The 15,397-nt window shown below is 36.7% G+C and overlaps 1 protein-coding gene across 9 annotated transcripts in view; it reads right to left on the bottom strand.

The window, feature by feature from the left end:
* The window catches only part of Cdh18 (cadherin 18), a 736,062-nt gene that overhangs the window by 337,394 nt on the left and 383,271 nt on the right, over positions 1-15,397 (bottom strand). The window contains exon 1 of one of the 9 annotated variants that reach the window (XM_057789875.1): positions 12,162-12,296. The exons of 7 other annotated variants lie outside the window; for them this stretch is intronic. The gene's annotated coding sequence lies outside the window, so the exon portion shown is untranslated. Of the gene's footprint in view, positions 1-12,161; positions 12,297-15,397 lie in introns of those variants that run through there. One more of the 9 variants, XM_057789882.1, reaches the window with a different exon arrangement.

Consider the following 15,397-nt stretch of genomic DNA (forward strand, 5'->3'; position numbering starts at 1 on the left):
TTTTTCAATTTATCCTGCCATGATGAAAATAATTACAGGTCAGTGGAATATCCAAACAGATTCAGTGATAGTTTATGTTTGGGTATGCAAGTGGTGATTTTTTTTCTTTAGCTGTTAACACGAGGCGCAACTCAGTTTACATCAACGTCAGCATATTCATGAGACTAGGCAGGTCTGAGGCGTCAATTTCTTCTGTAGTATTTATAATTTTCATTTTAAAGGGTATATCCTCAGACAGAAGAAGAATAAAAAGATAAAGGCAGGGGGAATTATGAAGTCCCATTATGTTTGATAGTGGTGGTGGTATATGTACCATGTAATGCTTTGTGAAGGAATATTTTAATTTTTCTTAGTCTCTGAAATACTCGTTTAGTTTAGTAATCTTGTATATTTGCATAAATATCACATTTTCAACTACAGTAATATTTACTCTTGTGGCTAAAAGTACAGATTTATATCTAAGCACCTAAAGGTTTCTCAGGCTTTTCAATGTCTGGGCGTAAATCATAGGTGGAATTGCAAAGTTAAATGTCCAGCCACTTAATCAGAATATTAAGGGGAAAAGTTTTCATAACTAATATAATGTTCTCATTATATTTATTGTTGAATTACAATTTTCCAGGTGTTAACACACAATGAGATTAATTTCATGATGTAACCTAGTCATATCTAAAATGAAAATATTAAACAATATAACTGTATATTAGAAGAACGAACAATTCAGTATACAAAAAAAAAACCCACATGGATCATTATAGATTTTTATGGCCTTTGTGATTTTTTTTTCACATTCAAAAAACTTTCCAGAGCTGGGTGTGATGTCATCCTATCGCTTCAGAGGCTAAAAAAACAGAATCAAGAATTTGAGGCCAACCTACTAAATAAATTGGAAAAGTGTTTCAAAAAGACTCATTTCTGTGCCAGTATAGTGGCACATGCTTTTAATTTCAGCACTCAGGAGGCATAGACAGTTTGATTTTCTCACGTTCACTTCTGATTAATAAAATACTTATGTATATTTCAATACTACCAATATAACTAATTGAATTAAAAAACTGTAGTGTTATTTGAGTCTTTTTAATTAAAGCAAGTTCTTCATTCAAAGTAAAATATTCTTATCGGTTTTCTGCTCTGTCCTATTATAATAGGGCTCATTAGAATGAGAAATCTGCACTGGCCAGAGAGTTTTGTTATTCCTGCTCTGGACACCAGCAAATCTAAGAGCAAAGTGCTGGATTTTCATAAGGGTTTCCTGGCTCTGAACCATATGGCAGAGGAGTAGAAGCCTGAATCTACTCTCCTGAGTTCATTTGGGAGTATATTCAATTTATTCATGTGACTAGGAAATGTCCCTTATTTAGTAAACAGCTTCTCATTAGACCTAACTTTTGTTTGTATGTGGATGTATTTAAAAGAGGTCCGAGAACAACCTTGAGTGTCATTTCTTAGGCATAAATTCACTACACTTTTTTTTAAGATGAGTTCTCTCGCGGGTCTGAACTATAGTATACTGCAAAGTTGCTTAGCTGTCAAGCACCGGCTTCATGTCTCGCCAGCCCCTGCACAGTTTTAAGACAGATGCACATGGTCACACTTGTGTGTGTGTGTGTGTGTGTGTGTGTGTATGATGGATCTGAAAATCAGAATCAGGTCCTAACATTGAAAGTCAAGCACTTTGCTTATTGCAGATTCCACCTCTCAACAGTGTCCATTGATGGTTAAATTTTAGTATAGGATATTGAAAAAGATAATATAAAAACAAAACCATATTGTTAAATGTTGCTGTTTGCTGTTGAGACAAGAATTCTCTGTAGCTTTGGTGCCTGTCCTAGAACTAGTTCTTGTAGAACAGGCTGGCCTCGAACTCACAAAGATCCACCAGCCTTTGCCTCCTGAGTGCTGGGATTAAAGGCGTGCACCAGCACTGCACAGCTGAATATGTCTTATTTATATGGACATACCTTTTTCAACATTGCAAGATTTTGTTTGATAGTCTCTTCTTGAAAGCCATCATTCATATTCAGAATATAATTGCAGGGCTTGAGGCCGCAAGGTTTAGCTGTTTGCTTTGCAGTTGATCCTAGAGCCAGAAATAATGAGGAGCATATGGCTGTGCTTCCCTGCTGTTTCCACTGTTTCTGTACAGGATCCTTTTGTCAAGGTGACTGAGATCTATTGGATTAATGCTGAGTTTTTTCTCACAAGTAGACATTTTATTTGATTTATAACCTATGATGTTGTAGCATCTAAATTGATAATTAAACATTACTTTTTAATGAAATGTGTTTCCACATAAAAATGAGAAATAAACCAATAATCTTTTATTTTTTATTTTTTTATTTATTTTTATTTTTTTGATTTTCGAGACAGGGTTTCTCCGTAGCTTTTGGTTCCGGTCCTGGAACTAGCTCTTGTAGACCAGGCTGGCCTCGAACTCAAAGAGATCCACCTGCCTCTGCCTCCCAAGTGCTGGAATTAAAGGCGTGCACCACCACCGCCTGGCACCAATAATCTTTTAAAGAGATCTATCTTCTCCAGGTTTTCAAGACTCTCTACTACCTGCAGACACATTCTCCTATTCAGTTTAGTTCCCACCAGTCTTCCTAACCTGAGTCCTCATTTCTCCAAGTTGATAGCCTTGTGTTTACATCTTTTCTTCAACATTCCTGTTCTTCCTTTTAACTACATTCCACTAACCATAATTTCTATTCTGGTGTCTGCACACACAAATCTTCTGTGATTTTGCTTTCAGAGAAGACATAGATGCCCATCTTGGACACCTGATGCTTTAGATTATAAAGTACTGTTTTAGCTTTCTCTCTTCTTTCTCCTCTTATTGTCAAACTTGCTTACTATAAAAGCTATATTAATTATATTTTTCTTCTTCAGGACACAATATTTGTTATTTTTAGTGTTCTCTCCAATACATTTGTATATGCATTTTTCAACATCAAATCTTTCCAGCTTTGAGAGAAAAGCTGCGCCCATGTTCCCAAATATTGTTTATAAATGTTCTTTTACATTTAAAGGGGGAAATGATATAGGTATGAATAATTTGCATTGGTATAGATTTTAAGGTCAATTTTGTTATATGTATATGTATTTCTGATCTTGATTAAGGTATTGTGATTGTGTAGTTCATCTAAAAATATAATGTATAATTAAAAAATATAGGTTAATGGATAATCATCAATAGTCAAGCTTGTAGTCATGTTAGATTTTCTAGATATATAGAGATATATATTTCCGTTAGATAGGCATTCTTCATATCTTTCAAAGACTACAAAATATGGCATTTAATGTTTTAATAACTTAGGGCTTTTCGTGATAATGAGACACATCTGCTCCTGGCAGCACCAATCTACTTCAAGAGGAAGATGGGCACCGAAGAGGCTCCTTAAGGAGTTTGATAGCCATTTGGGCAAGAAACTGCTCTTGCCTGGACTGTTGCATAAACTGGACACAGAGAACCCGCAGAAAGAGGACTGCTGAACTTGCCTAAAGGTGAGATGGCTTTTCGGGGTTCCTGACTCCTAAAAGAGTCTGCGAGACATTCTGCAGGACACAGCAAAAAGTGACTGAACTGTCTTTGAAATTTCCTGCTTGATGAAAATGTCTGCTGGATACTATGGGCCTGAAGGTTGAAGATGGATGCCCCAACAATACAAAAGAACTTTGGGTGACTGTCCAGGCAGTGAGATGTCTCTGTCATTTCTAGAGTTTTGGATTTCTTGTTTACTTAGGTAATATTATATCCTTCTGGAGTCTTTGATGGAGTTGAAGAATGGATAGATAGTTATAGTTTTCCTTAGTTATGATAAGAGATAAAATAGATATAAATATTGTAACTGTAATTCTTGCTTGATAACTGTTTTGTTATATGTAATTTTACTATGTTAAAGTTAAAGTCTTTTTTGTTTAAACAGAAAAAGGGGAAATGATGGAGGTGGGTCTTGGATTTATCTGTTGCTTTCATTGGTTAATTAATAAAGAAAACTGCTTGGCCCTGATAGGACAAAAAATTAGATAGGCGGAGTAAACAGAACAGAATGCTGGGAGAAAGAAGCTGAGTCAGGAGTCGCCATGATTCTCCCACTCCAGACAGACGCAGGTTAAGATCTTTCCTGGTAAGCCAGCTCGTGGTACTACACAGAATATTAGAAATGGGTTAGATCAATATGTAAGAGCTAGCCAATAAGAGGCTGGAACTAATGGGCCAGGCAGTGATTAAAAGAATACAGTTTCCGTGTAATTATTTCGGGGTATAAGCTAGCCATGCGGGCGGCTGGGTGCCGGGGACGCAGCCCTGCCGCTCGTATTACAACAGAATGTAAATATAGAATCCAACCTTTCCCTGTTTCTTCTCTGTCACTTGGCTGTTAGGCATCATCAGACCTTCTCAGAAATCAGAATACATCTGTCACTGGCTTCTTGTTTTTGTCCTCGTTCCTCTACAGTGTAACTTCAACAGAGTCCGTGGTGTTTCTTGTAGAAATATATGACAGATAATGTCACTCTTCTACTCAGAACTTTCGACTGCTGTCCCAGCTCCCCTAGGAAGACCCCAAATTCCTAACACTAATCTTCCAGACCAGCATGTGTGGCTTCGGCTGTTGTTTCAGTTTCCTTCTATGATTTGTGGTTCTTTTATTCATCTACATCCAAATGTCTCGGATGGGGAAAAGAATAAACACATTTCCTTTCGGATAAGGAATGTGAGAATCTAAAATATATCTCAAAGAAAAAGGAGAAAACCAATTCCTGAATGCTTGTTTGTCTGTGATTTGATTTTTGTTGTTTAGATTTATTTGTTTTATATGTTCTGTTTGAGACACGATTTCATGTTATAGACTAGACTGGCCTCAAACATGCAGGCCTCCTACCTCACCCTCCCAAATTTTCAAGAATCTCTACTTGAGCCACCATGCCAATTATGCTTCAAATTAGAACCTTAATCCATTCATAAGTGTGACTCATTTGGTCTAAAATTTTTATGTTTCATCTCCTTTCTCAACATCTTTTCTTAGGAATTAAGACTTTAACACCTGAATTTTGAAGATGCCTCCAGACTTTCTCTTCATAGCTGTTTATTCAGCCTCTGCTGACCAGGCTGACCTTTAAGCAGGGCAGGTGTTCTTTTGCCCCAGGACTTTTGCATTTCTCACTGTCCATGGAATGTGACTCCACAGAAATTACTCTCATTCATAGTCACAACTTTTGGAAGATTTTATTAAAAGTATTATTTTTAGTGAGGGCTTCATAGTCAAAGTAGATAAAATGCCTAGCCACTATCTACCTCTTTAAACATGTGTTCCCATATCGCTGTTATTTCTTCTTCATATAATTTTTCTAGGACCATAAAATGCTCATTATATCTCCTTTACTACAACTCTCATCAACCTGTAACTTGTTTAATTAAAGATACAGATTTATAACTCAATGTGTAGTATCATAAAATATAAGTAAATATTTAGTAGGCTTTGCTTTTGTTTTTGGAAACATGATTAGTTTCTCAGAGAAGAATTAGCCACCAAAAGACAAAATTGTAACAGCATTGGGAATTAGACTTCCTTTCCAAACTCAGTCACATAGGTTTTCTCAGGTATCTTGAGTTCAAATGAAGCCACCCCCTAAAAACAAGATATTCCATAAAACCAGAAAAAGAGAGATGATTAAAATGTCATTCTGCATATTGTCATTGTTCCTTCAAATTGTGTCATCTTTATTAAAGACAGACACAGTTAACTGCATATGTTTAGAAAGCAAAACTAATAAACAACAAGAGAACAGAAACATGCAATTGTTTTAATTCATCTGTTAGTACATAGATTTTTGTTAAAAAGAATTTTAAATCTCAGTACGTAAGAATATATATAAGGTTTATGATGCTATTTTCAATTTCATATTATATATATATAATTAGTGATGTTTATTAAAACACTTAAATTAGTTTTGTTCATTTTGTCCCCTTTCATATTTTCCATTACTTCATAATTTTTAGGGGAGTGTTTTTCCTTCTTTTTTGATTTTGGTTGTTTGTTATTTTTGTTTGTTTGTTTTGTTTTGTGTTTTAGAAAGTGTCTCTATTGTCCAGGTTTGCCATGACTTCACATCAATGGACCCATGTCATACTCCAGCAGGTTTTAATTACAGCCCTGAGGCACCAGGACAAGTTCCAGCAGGTCAACAAAAAGGAAGTTAGCTTTCCTTTTCTAGAAAGACATTGTGCTTTATAAAAAAAAAAAAAACTTGTAAAATAATTCACTTCTACACATTTTAAATGTAAATTATAATTTCATCATACCCATACCACACTGAGTTCAGTGTTCATTATAATAATAGTTTAAATACTTAAATACCACCACAAATATTTATAGGAAATCAATGACTCTGTATTTAAACCGTGATAGGTATATTGATCTACAAGAATGCTGATTTCAGATGAATTGAAACTATACAGTAAACTTCCAATGTCTTCTAATTATGTTTCATGTGAGATATACATAATCATAGATTAGTGCAAAATATTAAAGTTGATGTAAAAATTCTCCCATTTACAATGTAATGATTGTTTAAATCCCCTCTAATGGTTGGAACCGGAAAATTTGAGCTGTCTTTATTTTTTAAACATAGTTTCACATCCTTTACATGGTGTAGGTACAATCTTGAATTGTCAGTCTTATTTTTGATCATACTCTTCTATGCACTGTAGTAAACAGCTTGATTGAACACTTTTGGGTATTATCCATTATCCAATTAGCTTTGTTTACCAAGATTTCCATAAATTCGTTTAGCCTATCAAAAAAGAAAATCTACACATCAAAACCTTATACACAAAAGCAACATCTGCACATACTGTCAGAGGGAGGGGCAACTGTTAATTGTCTACAGGCTTTACTTGGATACCCATCTGTTCCATTTCCTCCACGTACCTTGCTATTTCACAAATGCACCTAATCAAAACAATTTCAACACTGATACATTACTTTATTCATTTTGTACTGACCTTCCTTTTAATCTCCAATAAAGTATTTTAATATATAACTGGGTAAAGAATGATAGCGTAACTATGCAATAATATGGAAGAATCAACAGGGAGATATATACCAACCTAAAACTATTCTAATAATAATAATGCAAAACTATTAGCAACTGTCTCCAATGATAAACCAAAGTGAAACATATTGGGGTCCTTGTCCTGCTTTGAATTATAGACTAGGGCTGTCCCAATTCTCTCAAAATGTATAGTCGGTTGCTGTTGCCTTTGGTTACCCCTGAGAGGCGAACGTTACATCTTCATTGCTGCAGACTCCATGAACTTTAGAAATAGGACCAGAGACCTCTGTTCTAGGACTCACATGAGAACTAGCCTTCATGAAAACAGAAAGTACCATGAAAGCTTCCAAAAAGTGAGGCCACTAACAGTTCTACCCCGGTATGATGCCCAAGGACTATATTAAAAATATGCATGACAGGATATCATGAGGGTGCAGTAGTAGCATGCATATCTTGTCAGTAAACAGTATCTATGTAAATGGACATGAGACATGCTCAATGAGAGAGAAACCACTCCTGGAAACATGGCTAACTACCTACTCAATATGTGGTGAAGTCATGGTCATTGTTGGAGAATCTACAACTACCAATGTACTAAACCAATGTATACCCTAACAACTATAAATATTTGTCCTTGTATACACAGGTAAGTGAACCCTTAATCTCTCATTAAGAAAAGTTTTCTTTGCAACAGACTGAGATCACTATAGAGAACCACACCAATCAAAATTCAGAGCTGTGGAACTCTGAACTGGTAGATACACCTACAAAACATTATTGCCTAAGAGGGAGCTGATATATTCTAAGAGTCAGAAGATCATAATTTTCCTGTGAGTTTGTATCCTCAAGTAATAGTATAAGTTATCCCCATAAAGCCCCATGAATATGATGCCCACACATGCGCTAAATAAAAAATGTTGCTAATGGTCATGCCAAAGTAGAAGGGGAAAAGGCCATGAACCTCAACAACATATAAAAACTATAGACCACTGAAAAATGTGGGAGCAAGGAAGGTGTTTATCACCAGGGAAGACCACACTAATCATTTATTAGTACTAAATGATCAATCATACAATTTATATTATATGGGTTATTACAGATAGTGTATATATACATATACAGTCTGCATGCAAAACCAATGTATGAAGAAGTCATTGATTTATAGGGGAGTTGGGTGCAATATGTGAGATTACTTGGAAAGAGGAAAGGGAAGGAAGAAATATAAACTTAAAGGGAAGAAATTGCTCAAAAAAGTAGTAATATATAATGCCCAAATTGTAAAGGAACACAGGGCTCTTAGTAGTCAACACACACACACACACACACACACACACACACATATATATATATATATATATATATATATATTGGTTTTTCAAGACAGGCTTTCTTTACATTTACATTTAAATTTATAATGGCTTATGTCTATTTATATTAATTTATCATTTCACAATTAACTCTAAGTATTCCTGAATTAATGATGGCAGTTTCTTTTCATGTGTGTGTAAGTTTGTATGTGAGTGTTTACATACATGTATGAAGGTGCACATGTATATGAATACTCTAGAATGAGAATGACCCAAAATTGATGCTAGGTGTTTTCTGCAATTGATCTCCACTCTATATATTGAGGAAGGACATCTCACTGGACAAGTATCTTGAAAATTTTGGTTAGTTTAACTGGATCCTTCTCTGCATAAAAGAGCAAGTGTTACAAACAACCAGTACATCTGCTAGAGTTTTGCCTAAGAATTTTTGGGACACAAATCCCAGCATTCATTCTTGTACAGTGAATCATCTTGAAAGCTCTCAACACTTACTTTTGAAAAATAAATACCAGGTCACATATCTATGGATTTTTAATTCTGCATAGGAAATTTGACTATGGCATATATGAGAGTAGAAACATGAAACAAGTGAAAATTTATATCTAACTTTAAATTGCACATTTCATATTAAATTTGTGCTTCATGAATGAACACTATTTGAAGAGAAAATACTAACCTTTCTAGTGGATGAGTTTTATCAAACATCTAATTTGAAGGCAGCATTCCAAAATACTCATAAGCAAACAAGACTTTAAGGACACTGATTTATGATATTATAACAATAATGCCTTGAATCCTTACAGATAACAACCAAGTATATCAGTTAGTATATTTGAATTTTGCTCATGATGAAAATTGGGGAAAAATATATGACAGAGAGTTCACATGTAGTACAGCACTGTCTGGAGTACCCAACCTCTGTCCCATCTTCAAATCATGGTACTCAGTACTTCCCTAGTATGCTACTTGTAACTACCAATGAAAACTTACTTTAAAATAAGTTTTATCCTATTATGTACAGTGGTTTGAATGCTCAAAAGTACACCAAGCATCCAAAACTACTAGACTGAACAGCACCTCCAAATATATACATACCAAACATTTCACCCCAAGCAATGAAAATGGAGAACAGAAATAGTCTGCTATGAGAATATTAATTTTTAATGGGTCATCTAAAAATACCAAATTGAAGGAAGATCTATTGTAATCCCAACATGTAAACTGTTTCTTCAGTGCTCCCCCTCCCCCTACTCTATTTTAGTGTAGGACATTATAGTGTCAGTCTTTTAATTCATAGAAAAAAATGAAGATGGTGTCATGACAGTGTCCAAGAGTAATGCACTAAGGGCTCATTGAAAATGTACAACTTGAAATCCATTCATTTTCAAAGTGATTAGAGAATTAATAGGCAGAGCACCCAGACTGAAACACATCAATAGTTTTTCTAGCTCACTGCTATACTTACTGTCATTTTCTAAATAAGTATAGAGAGCATCATACACAATAGTTTTAGCTTCCAATGTCTGTACTCTTCCATCGACTATACTACCTCAATCAACTTATTCAGGATAAGTGAAAGTTTATCCTCAACATTTTCAATGTGCTGCAGAGTACATGCGTCTTTAGATGTCACCACACTGAGTTGAAAAGTACATAAGGGATGGTATCAACTCCTAACCACCCATAAGTCAAAAATTCAGAGGAGAAAACCCACAAATTTTCTAAGAATGCAGTTTATATAAATTGGGCCACAGAGACAGATTCAAAGCCTAACAATCATATTCCTAGGAGCAAATAAAAACAAACCCTTTATATTTAGTTTATGAAACACAATTTGTTTAAAATTTCATAATGTTGTACAATTAAATCTCCAATCATTTTACCATATCCACTTTAGCAAAGGTCATTGGAGTAATAATAATCACCAGTTTGCACATTATGAAATCTAAGTATCAGAGAAGCTGTTGCCTATGCTTGCAACTGCTATAGATAATTATATTCAGAGTGTACCAGTCATAGCTTGAAGTAGAGTTCCCACCACATTTCTTCTACTGTCTTATTCTCCTCTGCTATTGGCTTATTTCTGCTGAGCGTTTCTGCTGCATTTGAAATAGCTTTTCTTCATTTTGTACCAATCCTTATTTTCAGGTAGCCAATCAATACAGGCCATTAGCATCATTGTCTGTTTGTTTCCTTAAGTTAGCACTCTGTGTTGAAAAACACTGAAACTATAATGCATAAAGTAATTATTGACCAGAACCCGTTAAATGAATACCGTCTAGAGTGAATGAATTGGGTCCTGACTTTAGGTTAATTCATTAGCTGTAAATATAGAATCAAATATAGAACAGGAAGCTTGAAAGAAACTGCAATAGTAATTGGAGCTTGGAACAGAATGCTACAGAACGGACTCTCCTCTAGTATCATGTTCTGCTTCCTCCTCCCACACCTTACCAGGTGTGTTCAAGATCTACTCTGCATTTCACACTCTTGGTTCAGGACTGAATACAGTCTTTGAGGAGACTATGCACTGAGGCAGAGAACAGTTATTGAAGACGGGCAGCCCCCTGGGTTTAACATCTGTGGGTGATACCAGAATGAAAGATAAAGAAAGGTTGGAAAACGCAAGCAGAGCATATAGCTAGGTTTTTGGCTGCATAACAAGATCTTTCTCTGATCTCTCTGGTCTCAAAGCAGACTTGCCATCACCTGAGCACACCAAAAAGCAGACTGTTTTCCCTAATACTCTTATTTTTCTGTTTCCAGTCTAAAAAACACAAGGAACACTTAGCTTGATCAAGCATCAGGTTTATTTCATGTAACAGATAAGAGAGTTAAGGACAGCTCCATATCCCTAACTAGTAAAATTCTGTTTTCACCTGTTACATAGAAAAGATTTGCCTGATTCAACATCTGCATGCACAGCACACTTACATACAAGTACGGACGTGATCTCCCTTGATGTTCAGATGTGGGAACAAAGACAAAATTAGAGGATTTCCACACTCAGAACAAAGCAAGTATAGGAAGTTAAGGCAATGCCTGAGAGTTAAGAAACAGAGGCAGACACCAAATGAACTAGCTAGTGATCACAGGAGCCAGCAGGCTTCTTTCTCTCCCGGCATCATTACTGTGCCCTTTATAAAACATAAAAGTTTCACCTTAGGCTTCCATAAACAGGTATGAAAGACATTTTTTAAAGTAAAAAAAAAAGGGGGGGAAGCAAACAAATTTCTAAAAATTAAAAATTAAAAAAAAAAGCAAAACAAAACAGAAAGGCTCTTCTTGCCTTTCAGTCGGAGATGCCATGCAATTTTAAAGATACTGGAAAGACAATAATTAAAAAGCTCTGGAAAATCTGACTGCAACATCCCTGTTTGATTCTGATCACGCGGATCGCACTTTTATAGATAGACATAAATGCTGCTTAATCGCATGCCCTCAGTATTCCAATGCGCCTGGCAGAGTCCCTTTCCAACTTCTTCAGGAGCAAGGCAGATAACAGCACATCCACAAACCAACATCTCTACAAAACCAGTTATATCAGAAGCTTCACATTCCAGAGGCTCTAGAGCAGCATTCCGGCATAAGAAACACAAATTTATACAAGCGGCAAGGCTGCGGGCTGCAACTTTCCCATTAGCACAGCACCCTGTGAAAAGCATCCAGGAGGAAGATTTTCACCAATACTGTTTCACTCCGAACTGGGTAAGCAGACCCATTGTATAAAAATATGAATGTCACGATAGAGTAAAGTGTGATGTATTGAAACCTTACCTTGGCTGACTTGCCCTAACTGGTGGAAAGAAACTTAATTTATGAGAAGCAGAGGGGGGACGTTTTCAGAGCTCTGGGCACGGCTGCTCGCGGTCCTCGGAGAGCCCCGGCTGGGCTGCGCGCACCTCCAGCCCCAGGCTCTCAGGCTGGGTCTCTGCAGCTCCTGAGCGTGCCTCTGATTGGCTGGCAGCGCTTGTCGGCCTGATGCTCGGCTCTCGCAGTCTCTCCTCCTTCCTCTGCTCTCTGACTCTCCCTCTACTCCCTTCCCCTTTTTGCCTCCTTCTCCCACACCCCGGCGTGCATACTTTTGGGGCTGCAGTACTACCCTTTCTGTCCCATAGACAAGGTCACACAGAGAGCAGTAAGGTTAATAAGAATCATTTCAACACACAAACAAAACCAAACAAATCCTGTGTTCTTGAAAATTGACGGCCAGCAGTTCTCTGCGGGGGGGGGGGGGGATGGGAAAGTAGGGGCAGAGGCAGGGGGTGGCTGTCAGAGGGAGTGGGAGTACACAGCAAAGGGAAAGATCAGAGGCAGCCAGGGTAAGCGCTGATGTGGCAAGCTGATAATAAATTTTCATATTTCCGTGCAAAGTCGTCACAGCCTGCTAAACATTCAACTGCTAGCTCATCCATCAGCGATTCGTAGTACTGAGGAAGTCCAGCGCTTTAGCCTGAGAGATGTCCTTTTATGCCTTACCCCAAGTACTCAAAGCGTGTACGGTTTATATTAGACGGAGCTTCCTCTTGGAGGTCAGCGTTTTATTTGTGAAGATGAATAGGACTGCAGTGCCTTCCTTACCTCTTCCTAGTGCCAGAAGAACTAAGCCAAGCATGAACTTCTCACCCCTTCTGATTCCTGAATAAATTACAACGATTTGTAACGTATACAGCTTATGATAACAGGGATTTCAGGCCTGATTGGCTGTTTTCAAAATTGAAGAGAACAGCTGAAGCAGCTTAGGTACTTTCTCCCAGCAGGAAGTCACCCACACTCACCCACCAATAGCACCTTGCATCTCATTTGAGGCATCATAGTAAACAAGTATGGTTTTTTTTTGTTTTTTTGCGTGTTTGTTTTGATTTGTTTTGTCTTCTTTCTAAATTGAATGACTATTCCAAGAGTTTCCTGGCAGGAATATTAAAACTGACATAACATTCTCCATCATTACAAATACCAAGAGAGACTAGCATTCCTTTGGATACATATTTGTTAAACCTACAAGTAACCCTCTTTTGTGCTTTAGAGGAGGAAAGATCACTCAGGCTTAACAGAGGGAGTGTGAAAAGGATTCAGGTTGTTAATGTCCTGGGTGTGGAGCAAGGTTGGTCCAAAAGGACGAATATGGAATCCTTCGCTCTCAAGCGACTTCTTCAATATCGAGAAAGTAGTCCTTTTCAAAAACCTTCTTTGTGAAGAGTCGGTAAAAATATCTAGGCAATTATTACTTAATATGGTAAGTGTTTGACAAAGGTCACTTAACTTGTAGCAGTCCCTTCTTATTTGGTCTTTTTTCTGCACTGAGAAAGGTCATTTGAGAAGATAAGGTAAGTGATCTTACTTTTCAAGCGCGGCAGAGGAAATGCTTAGCATCCACTATCTTTATCACACTGGAGTATGTGGCTAGCAGAGCCATTTCCGTTCATTTGGAGGTTGATGTGTTGAAATAAGCAAACAAACAAACGGTGATGGAAATGCTGCCATTCAGTTACTCATTGTGAAAGCATGGCACACTGAGGTGCTTAGTTGCTCCTAAGGAAGATGTTAAAAAGTCAATTAAAATATGGAAATTACCAACATTTACAGTTGTTGGGGGAAGTAGTGAATAAGCACCAGTGTCAGAATAATGACTCAGTGCTCTCGCCGGCTTTGGCTATTCTCTCCCTTGTGTCTCCCAATAGACATGGAGGGTTTTCTTTACATTATGTCCTAATTTATTATTGAAAAATATTTCTTAAAATTTTGATATTGTGATGTAGTTACATTGTTTTACCCATACCTTTTGACCCACAATCTCTTATACAAATTATGCTCTCTTTCAAGTCCATGGACTCACACACACAGGCATATTACACACACAATGTCCTTATATATGTGATATATATAGTAGGTTATACTCATATATATTTATATATGAATTTGTGAAACTGAAATTTATGTTCTGGCAATGCTAAAGCATGCATGGGCAGCCCATATATGATGGCTCTGCTGAACTTGTCCATATTGGGTTTCATGGTCTAAGTTGATGAGGACAACTGATCAGGTTTCTTCCTCAAGAGGGCACCAAATCCTATAATAGATGGTTGTAAGCTACCATGTGGTTGTTGGGAATTGAACTCAGGACCTTTGGAAGAAGAGACAGTGCTCTTAAACTTTGAATCATCTCTCCATCTCCATATATATAATTATAACTGCTCACTCTGTATAATGTTACTTCAATGTATGGTCAGCCTTAAAAATATACTTACAAGTAGAATTATACAGACTAATATATTTTTGATTCTTTAATATATATATATATATATATATATATATATATATATATATCAGAGTTAAGATCATGTCTTACTCTGCTACTAAGGCACTGACAAATAAGGGAAGGGATTGTCCTGAGGAGCACTTGATTTCAGAAAAGACGTGTAGCTTAATTTTAATATTTCACACCATAGCATTTTCAGGAAAAGACCAACTTTGTTTCTAGTATATTGAAATGAAAATGTTTGTTAAAAACAAAACAAGGTTTTATTAACACCCTTGTGGTTTTCCATTGCTAAGACCACAGCAACTGAATAGAATGGAGACACATCATATGAGTCTACATGGACTTGCTCAGAACTGTCAAACAGACACTTTGTTGCTCTGAAACAAATCTATTCATTGAGGAATGATTTGTATCAATGACTGCACTCAGTCTAAGGGCTATAGGCACTCTCCAAACCCCACAATAAAATGTGCAGTGTACATAAGAGGCTTTAAAAGTTTGATGTTCTGAACAGGTGCCAACTTTCTCCAGCAATAGGAAAGTGAGCCTGTTGAGCACCTAGTACATGGGGTGTGTTCTCAGGCATCAAAAAACACAATAAGTGGACTAATTTGGTCAAGGTTCCCTGGGGAAGGCCAGGTACTAAACAGTTGATCATTTTCTTTTTTATTTCGAAGATTAGTTGAAAGGAATAGACATGTATTTCAGTCAACAAAATTTATTATGGAGCTAATCTCTGAACCTGAAAGCA

This window comes from Chionomys nivalis, chromosome 15 (assembly GCF_950005125.1).
Source record: "Chionomys nivalis chromosome 15, mChiNiv1.1, whole genome shotgun sequence".
Lineage (NCBI taxonomy): Eukaryota > Metazoa > Chordata > Mammalia > Rodentia > Cricetidae > Chionomys > Chionomys nivalis.